The 11,333-nt window shown below is 39.7% G+C and overlaps 1 non-coding gene across 1 annotated transcript; it reads left to right on the plus strand.

Moving 5' to 3' along the window:
* The first annotated feature begins 9,960 nt into the window (after positions 1-9,960).
* On the plus strand, positions 9,961-10,066 carry LOC145587051 (small nucleolar RNA R71). The gene has a single exon (XR_014101102.1). It is a non-coding gene; the product is annotated as a small nucleolar RNA R71 (small nucleolar RNA).
* The last annotated feature ends 1,267 nt before the right edge of the window (positions 10,067-11,333 follow it).

Below are 11,333 nucleotides of genomic sequence, written 5' to 3' on the forward strand. Positions count from 1 at the left end.
GAAAGTTTAAAACCTTGAAAAGAAAAGAAATGCTTATACAATGGACTTTTGCACATGATCAAAGCACGAAGGGTATCAAACTTTCTAAAACAACAATGGTAAGCACATCCTAAGATATCGAGGGTTGATTGAAACATAGGGCATGATAAGCGTAGAGAACTAATGAGGCACAATCTACTTTCATCCCAACCAATCTAACCGCGTTCTCTAATGGCTTCAAATCTTCCCTTAGTAAGCGCCTCTATGGTTCCTCGAAGGAACCGGAAAAGAATAGAATTTGAGGGTTCTCGACATCTTGACCTTGCATACCTTTTCCTTAGGCTTTAACTCATAATGCCCTCCCTCGGTATATGACTCAACCACTAGGTCGAAAGGACTTTCCCAAAGGTTGTAACGTAAGGGAAAAAGGTTAGGGGTAGGCTTAAAATTTAGAATTTTGTGGTACACCTAGGTTATGAAGAAAAGATTGGCCTCACCTCGACACCAAAACCAAGAAGTCACCAAAAAAAAACAAACTACTACCCCCAAGCTTATTCAAAGCTATATCCACAAGCATATATACAAAAAGCGTAAACGCTTCTCCCCTAAGCTAAAAGGAAGCATTGTCCTCAATGCTTGAAAAGGGAAAAGAATCACATCAAATTGTTTTTTGAATTTTCTCTTTTTCACTCTTTTTGTTTTGTAATTTTCATTTTATCAAAGCAATTGTCCTCGCCTCTTTTAACTTTGGACGGCTTTTTCGATTTTGCATTTATTATGTCCTTACCTTTTTTTAGCTTTGGACGGCTTTTTCATTTCTTCATTTGCCATTATTCACAATATATACAAAAGACGAGCTTGCTTACAAATAAAACCAATATCCAACCTTTTAGACCACAAACTCCAAAAACATGACCATTTGCTTCACAAAAACCAAGAATGGAACAAAAAGAAACAAAAGGCTCAAAGTTCTAAAGATGTGGCTTGAAAAGAAGGGAAAAGGCTCAAATGGTTAGCAAGATGGAAAATGTAAACCCAAAGAACTAAAAAGAAAGAAGAAAATCCTAGAATTGAAAAATTACCACCCCGAAAAATGGCCTTTGTCCTTCCTAGTTTCTTCGGTCTCGTGTTTGAGAATTATAAGTCAAGATTAGGTATGCAAAGGTTAAGGATCCACGCCGCACAATCAAAAATGATGAAGGCTTGAAAAAGAAAAATCCTCACACGGTTGTAGCAAAAACTTACTAAAGTTGTCAAATCCACCAAAGGAAGCAACTCCGTCTTACCACAAACCAAAAGAATCCGGCTTCAAGGCCCCAAAAGGTCTAAACCGCTACCTTAACATACCCTATCCTAGAGTCAACCAAAGATACTCTCAAACCGTGCAAACTATTGTATTTAGGAAGAAAAATAGCCAATGTGCAAGTTCAAGTGGTACTAAGTCCAAAGTAAAAGCAAAAAGATGAAGAAAGAAAAGCAATGCCTCAAAAACATTTTATTCATATTCACAAAAACAAGTTTTGTATGTTTTTTGATTTTTTGATTTTTTTTGTTTATTATTTTTGTTTTCTTTTTTTTTCTTCTTTTTTTTTATATTTTTGAAGAAAAGAAAAGGACTAAAAACAAAATAAAGAGAACAAGGGATAAAAAGAAAAGAAAAGAATAAGAAAAAGAGAAAAGGAAAACATGAAGGAAGAGGAAAAGAAAAGAAAAAGAAAAAGTAAAAGAAGAAAAAGGAAAATGAAATGAAAAGTAGAAAAGTAAAGGAGAAGTAGAAAGCAATAAGGAAGTAATGCTGACACACATAAATCCCAATCAACTAAGACCGGCTCACCTGACCTACCCCACCTTCCAAAAGTCTCGGGGTCCGGAAAAGGCGAAGGATTAGCCAGATCATATGTATAATCACAACCACCGGGCCGCCGATAGTCGTAAGTGGCCGGGGTGGTGCCTATGATAGAACTAGGGTGAACATGAGGTCCCTCCCAATAAGGGTAGCAAGGCCGAGGACCAATGGTAGGATCAAAAGGCTCCCATTGAGGGATAGGTCCTTGTTGGACCAGGAGATACGGGTAATTCACATAGGGCTCAATCTCCCCCCTCTGAACATGAAAATCGTACAATTGATTTGTATGATAGTCATAACCAAGATTAGGGGTTTGCATTGAAGGCATAGAAGATAACACATTAGCAATAGAATCAAGCCTAGAATGAATGGTTGACAAATCAAAAGTAGAAGGAGTAGGAGAGGGGGAAGGAATAGGTGTACCTTCCGGTTCAACCGTGGGAATAGTTTGAACATTCGATGAGAAAGCATTGGTTGAGCGGCCTCTTGTATGGTTTGTCCTTCGTCGAATAGAAGGATCAATATCTCGCACCGGAGGCCTCCAAGACAAGGAATCTTTCTCTTTTGTTCGGGTAGTTGCCTCTTTGCATGGGATTAAGAACCATTCTTTAATCTGGGAAACTTTCCAAATGAAAACATCATCCTTTCTAGTACAATCGAGGAACTTTTGGTTCATAAGGGCGGAGATGTTGAGGAAATGAGAAGAAGATTTTTCTCGAGCATCGATAATTGGGGGAAGCTCATTTAACAAAGTCTTATAGTCGTCATTGATACAAAGAGCTAGGATAGAAATCATCCCTCCCAATTGGATGCTCCCCGATAGGCTAACTCCATCACGGATATCCAAGAATTAATTGATCAAATGCTCCGTGAAATCCACTAGCTCAATCTCAAAGTCGTTTTAGTCGGCTATCTACAACCAACAAAGCTCTTCTCGGGAGATAGCTCCCAAAGAGTCTTTGGAGCAAAGAGCGTAAGTGAGGAGACGGTTGAAATACCGCATAGCCGGATGAATCATGGAAGCGGTCTTGGAGTTTTGAGGCTCATACTTTCCTTTCTCCGAGATACTTCTCCACCAACGTTGTTCATTATATCCATGGTCACTTTCCATTCTACTATGCGATGGATAGATACAATGATCCGTGTCCTCCGCCCATGGAAACTTGAAGTATGAACATAGTTGAGAATCCGTCAATGTGTGATCATGATTGAAAAGTTGGAAAGTCAAAATCCTTGAAGAATCTTCACCCGGTTCTCGGACTACTTCAAGAGAAGAAAGAAATTCATAGGTCACCCTAGCATAAGTAGGGGCGCTCAAATCCAAAAACTCTAAAAGATCAAGGCCCTTTGCAAGAAGGCGAACGTCCTCATCTATTCCGAGAAACTTGGTTGTTGCTTGATCTTAGAATCTTGTTGGTCTTAGCTTCCTCTTGGATAGACGCTTGAAACGATCCCAATGCGATTCTTTAGAAAATTCAATGCCGTATGTTTCTTCTACCTCGGGAGGAGGTGGAACAACATGCCTAGATTTGCTTGAACTTGATCTTGCCCGCTTCTTTTGACGGATTGGAGCCATCTACAAGAAGGAAAACAACTCATGAGCAAATTCTTACATTTATCATATTTCAATAATAAGCATAAGTAATTGCTCAAGAATCAAGCAGAAATGCAATTATCTCAAAATAGAAGCAAGAGAGGGTTACATATGAACAATGCCATGAATATAGAATCATGAATTTGAAGCAATTAGGCATGGATTAAAGGCAAAATTGAACATAAGAGACCAAATCAAGAATCAAATTGAGCAAAATAATCTCAAACATTGAATTATCAAATCAATAAAACCATCATAAGGAATACCCATGAGAGAGAAAATGACCAACAATGATGACTGAAGTATTCAATCAAATTATACAAAGTTATCATGAAAAAGTTTCAATTCAACACTCAATGACATCATTCAACACAAATTACAAGTTAAAAGAACCAACAATGGAGTTCTACCATGAAAGCAAAAACAAGGGTTTCAAGCTTGAACAATGAGGAAGAAGATGACTAGAAAATAAGAAATTATACCTCAATGAAGCCTTGAATTACTTGAAAATTGCCCAAAATGAAGATTTAAGAACAAATAGAACACCCAAAGACAAGATTCAAGCACTAAATCAAATCACAAAAATTTCGAAATTATGCCCAATTTTCGAATTTCAAGTTCAAAATTTTTGGAATTTCTTTTTGTTTTGGAAGGGATTTGATTATTCTTTGATGTAATTTGTGAATAAATGAATTTTAACAATGAGTAATTGTGTGAATTTGCAAAGGTTTGGAAGGGTTTGAAGATAGAAGAATGAGTGAGAGAGTAAGGGGAAATCGGGGAGAGAGAAAATTGGAGTAATAAGGGGGATGCGTTTGGGGTAAAAAGGGGGCGAAGCACACCTGGCTGCTTTGGCTGGTGCATGTGCACCAGCTGAAGCAGCTAGGGGGAGTTTTTCGCACGAAACCCTGACCCCTGTGGTGCGCGCGCGCAGGTAGGGGGTGTGTGCGCACCACATGCAGCTCGACCAAATACTAAAATTTGCTGACCCCTGTGGTGCGTGCGCGCATGTAGGGGTGCGTGCGCACCATAGGCTGATCAAATTGTGTTTAAAAATTCAGCAAGAATTTAGCAAAAGGCTAGAGAAAATACCCTTAAATATGCTTTCGTGTTTGCATTCTCACCGGCGCTATTTAGTGTCATGATCAAGTACTCAAAAATTTCACAAAAAATAATCCAAAATTTACTCGAACGTGAATATAAAAATCAATGAAAATGCAAACACGATAACATATTACCCCAACGAACTCCTTCACCTAAGCTTAACCAAACCTCATGAAATCTTGAAGTAACACCAAAATTGTTGGAAATTTTCTTCAATCTAATCTCATGGTACCTAAAGTCAAGAGAACAAACAAAAATTAAGAGAAATAAGAAAAGTTCTCAAGGATAAAAGAAATATAGAAAACCGTAAAATCAAAAGAAAAAGGTTAGAAAACCGGGTTGCCTCCCGGGTAGCACTTGTTTAACGTCATAGCTCGACGTCCTCCGCCAATTAAGGTGGTTGTCGGAGAAGCAATGAGTGAACAAGGCCAACAAAAGCACCGTCGAAATACTTCTTGAGACGATGGCCATTGACCTTAAACGGAGAAGAAGAATCCATCATTGAGACCTCTACAACACCACTTGGAAAAACATTCTTGACCAAATAGGGACCGCTTCATCTTGACATGAGCTTTCCGGGAAACAACTTCATTTTTGAATTGTAGAGAAGAACCTTATCGCCAAAACAAAAATCTTTCTTCTCGATAAGCTTGTCATGTGTTTCCTTGGAACAAGCTTTGTACACACTAGCACAATCATAAGCATCAAACCGAAGCTCCTCTAGCTCATGAAGATCTAACCACCTTTTCTCCCCCGCACTTGCCAAGTCAAAATTTATTTTCTTGATTGCCCACAAAGCACAGTGTTCAATTTCAACCGGGAGATGGCATGACTTGCCATAGACTAGGCGGTATGGAGTGGTACCTATGGGGGTCTTGAAAGCCATTCAATAGTCCCAAAGAGCATCATCCGACTTATCCGACCAATCCTTTTGATTTCTCGCAACCGTCTTTTCAAGGATGAGCTTGATTTGACGATTAGAGACTTCCACTTGACCGCTCGATTGGGGTTGATATGGGAGGCCAAATCGTTGATGGACTCCATGCTTCCTCAACATCTTTTGAAAGGCATGGTGAATAAAATGAGAACCGTTGTCCCTTATCACCGCCTTTGGTACCCCAAATCTTGGAAAGATTATCTTCTTAAACAACTTCATAACCACCTTGTGGTCGTTAGTTGGGGAGGTAATGGCCTCGACCCACTTAGACACGTAATCGACCGCCACAAGAATATATTGATTTTCGAAAGATGAGGGAAATGGCCCCATAAAATCAATACCCACACATCAAACACCTCCAACACGAGTATGGGTTGTTGAGGCATTTCATTTCTCTTGGAGATGTTCCCAACTCTTTGACATCGGTCACATGTCTTTACAAAGCCCCATGAGTCCTTAAAGAGATGTGGCCACCATAGACCACATTGAAGGACCTTAGTGGCGGTCTTAGAGACACCCATATGGCCACCGCTTGGATCCGAATGGCACATTTTCAAAACACTAGGCACCTCTTCGTTTGGCACACAACGTCTAAGTAAGCCATCGACCCCTCACTTGTATAAGATGGGATCATCCCACACATAATGCCTTGCCTCTCTCGTGAGCTTCTTTCTTTGGTTCTTAGAAAAGGAAGGAGGAAACTCCCCACATGCAAGAGAGTTCACTAAATCGGCAAACCATGGGAGCTCCTTTGCTTCAATAGCATACAAGAAGTCATCAAGCATCCTATCCTCAATTGGAGAACCATCATCATGAGTTTGAGAATCTTCTAAACGAGAAAGATGGTCCGCCACAACATTTTCCGCTGCTCTCTTATCCCTAATCTCAATGTCAAAGGTTTGGAGCTCAAGAACCCACCGGATCAAACTTGGTTTGGACTCTTTCTTGGCAAAAAGATACTTGAGAGCCGCATGATCCGTGAAGAAAATGGTCTTGGAACCTAATAGATAACAATGGAACTTCTCAAAAGCATGAACTATAGCCAAGAATTCCTTCTCCGTTGTAGTGTAATTCCGTTGAGCTCCATTTAGAGTCTTGGACATATAATAGATCACATGAAGTTTCTTGTCCACTCTTTGACCCAAGACACCTCCTATTGCCGAATCACTTGCATCACACATCAACTCAAATGGTAAATCCCATCTTGGAGCTTGAACAATAGGAGTAGTGATTAGAGCTTTCTTCAACTTATTGAATGCCTCCAAATACTTATCATCAAATACAAACTCGGCATCTTTTTGAAGAAGATCATTGAGGGGCTTTGCAATAAGCGAGAAATCCTTAAAGAATCTTCTATAAAACCCGGCATGCCCTGAGAAAGATCTCACTCCCTTTACATTCACCGGAGGTGGAAGCTTTTCAATAACTTCAATTTTAGCTTTATCCACCTCTATCCCCTTATGAGAGATCTTGTGGCTAAGGACTATGCCTTCCTCCACCATGAAGTGACATTTCTCCCAATTCAAGACTAAGTTCACCTTTTCACACCTTGCAAGACATTTTTCAAGGTTTTTAAGGCATGCCTCAAATGAAACACCTCCTACGGAGAAGTCATCCATAAAAACCTCCACCTCCTCTTCCAACATATCTCCAAATATACTCAACATGCATCTTTGAAATGTCGCGGGAGCATTGCAAAGGCCGAACAGCATTCTCCTATAAGCAAATGTACCATATGGACAAGTGAAGGTTGTTTTCTCTTGGTCATCCGGGTGGATAGGGATTTGGAAAAATCCCGAATAACCATCAAGAAAACAATAGAACTTGTGCCTTGTTAGTCTCTCAAGCATTTGATCAATAAAAGGAAGGGGGAAATGATCTTTCTTTGTAGATGTGTTTAGACGTCTATAGTCTATACACATCCTCCATCCCATGATCGTCCTCGTCGGAATGAGCTCACCTTTCTCACTCTCGATGACGGTCATACCTCCCTTCTTTGGGACAACATGAACGAGAAAAACCCACCTAGAACTAGAAACGGGGAATATGATTCCCGCATCCAAAAGTTTGGTGATCTCCTTCTTCACTACCTCTCCCATTTGGAGGTGTAGCTTTCGTTGCCTCTCAAAAAAAGGTAAAGCACCCTCCTCAAGAGTTATGTGATGTGTACATAAAGCGGGGCTTATACCTTTGAGGTCATCAATGGTATAACCCAAAGCACTTCGGTGCTTCCTCAAAACACCACACAACTTTTGAGCATGATGCTCACTCAAAGAAGAGCTAACAATCACGAGAAAATTGGAGTTGGGTCCCAAAAATTCATACCTAAGGTGTGATGGAAGAGGTTTGAGCTCAACCATTGGAACACCTTTACCTTCCTTCGATATTTCCACTTGCAACGCTTCTTGGCTAGAAATGCTCAAACACATTTGCTCTTTAACATCCTCAAAGCTTCCATTGAGCACATCTTCATACAAAGCCATCTCCTTGCTAGGAGCACCTACCTTTTCCTTATTCAATAAAACATTCTCAAGAGCATCGTTAGAAGTTAGCAATTGCTCATGCATTAAAGACACAACATGATCAAGAGAACCAATCAACATGCAATTTTCTAAGGAAGAACTTGGATACTTCATGCCATCATTCAAGTCAAATTCTATCACCTCATCCCCTACTTTGAGTGAAATTTTTGCACTTTTCACATCTATCAAAGCACCCGAAGTAGCAAGGAATGGTCTCCCTAGAATGATAAGAATATTAGCATCTCCGTCCATCTCAAGCACCACAAATCCACCGGAATAACAAATTTCCCAACTCCCAAAGGAACATCCTCTACCTTACCCTTAGGAAACTTAATTGACCTATCGGCCAATTGCAAAGTGATGTTAGTAGGTAAGAGTTCCCCTAGCTCAAGTCTTTGGTACACCGAATATGGCATAAGGCTAACACTAGCTCCTAGGTCACACAAGGCATTCTCAATTTGCATTTTATAAATGGCACAAGGGATGGAAAAGTTTTCGGGGTCTTTTAGCTTAGGTGACATCTTGTTCATTATGATAGCACTACAATTCTTGGTCAAGTTCACCGTATCTACTCCATCACAGTCCTCCTACCACTCAAAATGTCTTTGAGGAATTTTGTGTAGTTGGGCATTTGGGTGACAACTTCGGTAAATGGTAGAGAAAGGTGAAGTTGCTTGAGCATGTCAATGAATCTTCCAAATTGTTCATCTAACTTGTGTCTCATGAATTATGGTGGATAAGGAAGCTTGGGTTTCACAATTTCTTTCTCCACTCTCACCTCACTAGGCTTCTCAATCTCAACCTCACTCAAAGATGCACCATCTCTCTCATCTTCAACCACGACCTCTTTTGTGCCCTCTTTGGTCTCACTCTTCCTAGGGAAACTCTCCTTAAGAACCTTACCACTCCTTGTGACAATAGCATTGACCGGTCTCTTAGGATCTAGGCCTTGGGAAGGTAAAGAAGAAGGACTAGCATGGTCTTTCAAAGCATTAGAAAGTTGAGAAATTTGGTTTTCAAGCATCTTATTATGAGTCATCATTTCATTAAATTTCTTATCACTTACGGTCATGTACGTGTTCAACAAGTTTGTTTGATTTTCAATGATTTCTTCTAAATTTGTTCTATGTGAAGAAGAAGAGGATTGAACATAGGAATTATCATTTTAGGCCTTTGGAGCAAATCCAGGTGGAGGTCCTCTTTGGGCATTGTTTTGAAAATTGCCTCTACCTTGATTATGGTTACTACTACCTTGATTATGATTCCCATAACCTTGGTTTTGATTACCATAATTTTCGTTTTGATTTTGGCTATTATAACCTTGATTGATATAGTTACCTCGAGAACCTAGGTTCCCTTGGTTCCTATAACCACCACCTTGGTTATAGTTGTCAAAATTGTCATGATTGTTGTAATTCCTATTACATTGACCTCTTTGATTCTCAAACCTAGAATCATGATTATTTGACACATAGTTCACATGCTCATTCACATTTCCATCTTGATCATCACAAACATCCATACATGCATGAGGGCAATTAGAAACATCATGATCATACGACCCACAATCATCACAAAACAAGCATCCACTAGAAATGTTATTAGAAGAAGGAGGGGTTGAGAATTAGAAGACGTACCTCTCCCCTTAGATTGGGAGGGAAGATTTGAAACTTGTTAGGTAGCACTTTCCAACTTTGCCTTGATAGCGGACATCTCCTTCCCCAAGTTTGTTATTTGTGAGGATAAATTGTTGATTGCATTTAGATGATCAACCGAGTACACTGAAGAGCTACTCTTGCTAGTTGACTCTCTTTCTCCATCTTGCCAATCTCTATAATACCTCACTACGTATTCAATTATGTCCACCACTTCCTCTTCCGTTTTGTTCATGATAGGACCTCCGGCTCCTCCATCTAAACATGATTTTCCTTGAGGGTTGAGGCCTCCATAGAAGATTTGAATAATTTGATAGGTTGGAATTCCGTGATGAGGACATTCTCTTTGATACTTTTTGTATCTTTCCCATGCTTCATAGAGGCTCTCGCTTGGCTTTTGCTTGAAACCTTGAATCAAAGCTCTAGCCTCCGTCGTTTTCTTTTGTGGGTAAAAACGGGATAAAAATTCCTTGGTAACCTCGTCCCATGTCCTTAGAGAATTCGGCTTAACCTCCTTGTCTAGCCATTCCAAAGCACGCCCTATGAAAGAAAAGGGAAAGAGCTTGAGGCGGATGAATTCTTGGGAAATTCCGTTCACCTTGATAGTATTGCAATATTTTTCGAATTCCTTGAGATGGTTTAGCGGGCTTTCATGCTTGGCCCCACTAAATTTTCGCCTCTCTATCAAAGTGATCATTGTCGGCCTTATTTCAAAATCATTTGCCGGTGTTGTAGGTGGAGCAATCCCACTCTCAAATCTATATGCACCGGGAATCCCCAATTCTTTCAACGCTACCCTTGGATTTTCTCCCATTCTTGCTTGTTCTTCTTGTTGTGGTTCTTCTTCACTTGAAATGCTAGGGCTCAAAGGTTGTCTAGCACCCCTCAACGTTGCAATAGTTCTCTCAATTTCCGGGTCAAATGGCACTAGTGAATTACCACATGCTCTATGCATAAAATCTCAAAAGAAATGGTTAGTAGCACGGCAACAAATGTAGCCTAAATGAAAATCTTTTTGTATTTTCAATTAAAGGTGAAATAGACTTAACAACTATAACAAAGCACCAATATCATTCCCCGGCAACGGCGCCAATTTTGACAAGAGGAAAATGTAGGTTGTTATCTACCTCTCCCTAGAGCCAAACCTAATTTGTAAACACTCGACCAACCTAATACAAGTATATGGTAAGTCAAGGGTCGAACCCAAAGGAATGAGTAGGAACGATGATATAGCCTATCTCAAGCTAATTCGAAGAATATAAATGGTTGTGGTTGGTAACTAAAATGTCAAGAAGCTAGACAAATCGAAGAATTCAATATGATAAACACTAGGGATGTAGGTTCCACATGCAAGCTCAATGATTATGCTAATTTATAGATCACTTAATCGATTCAACATCACAAGGGACAAACAACAGTTGCAATCAAAGGGATCCAAAAGCTATCTCCTATAAGCCAAGCTAGGGTTCACTATGAATGGCTAACAAGGAAAATCACAATCAAATTCAGTCAATTAAATCAATTCTCAAATCAAGGGTTCATGTCATTGAAATTTGCAATGCAATCTAGATTAATCTTATAGGTTGATCACTCCTAGTTTAATTAATCACATGCACAACTATGTTAACCAATTTAATTGCAACAATCCAATCAATTTAGTATTATCAACTAGCAAAAATCATCAATCAAGCATGCT

Source organism: Chenopodium album, chromosome 16 (genome assembly GCF_948465745.1).
Source record: "Chenopodium album chromosome 16, dcCheAlbu1.1, whole genome shotgun sequence".
NCBI classification, from domain to species: domain Eukaryota; kingdom Viridiplantae; phylum Streptophyta; class Magnoliopsida; order Caryophyllales; family Amaranthaceae; genus Chenopodium; species Chenopodium album.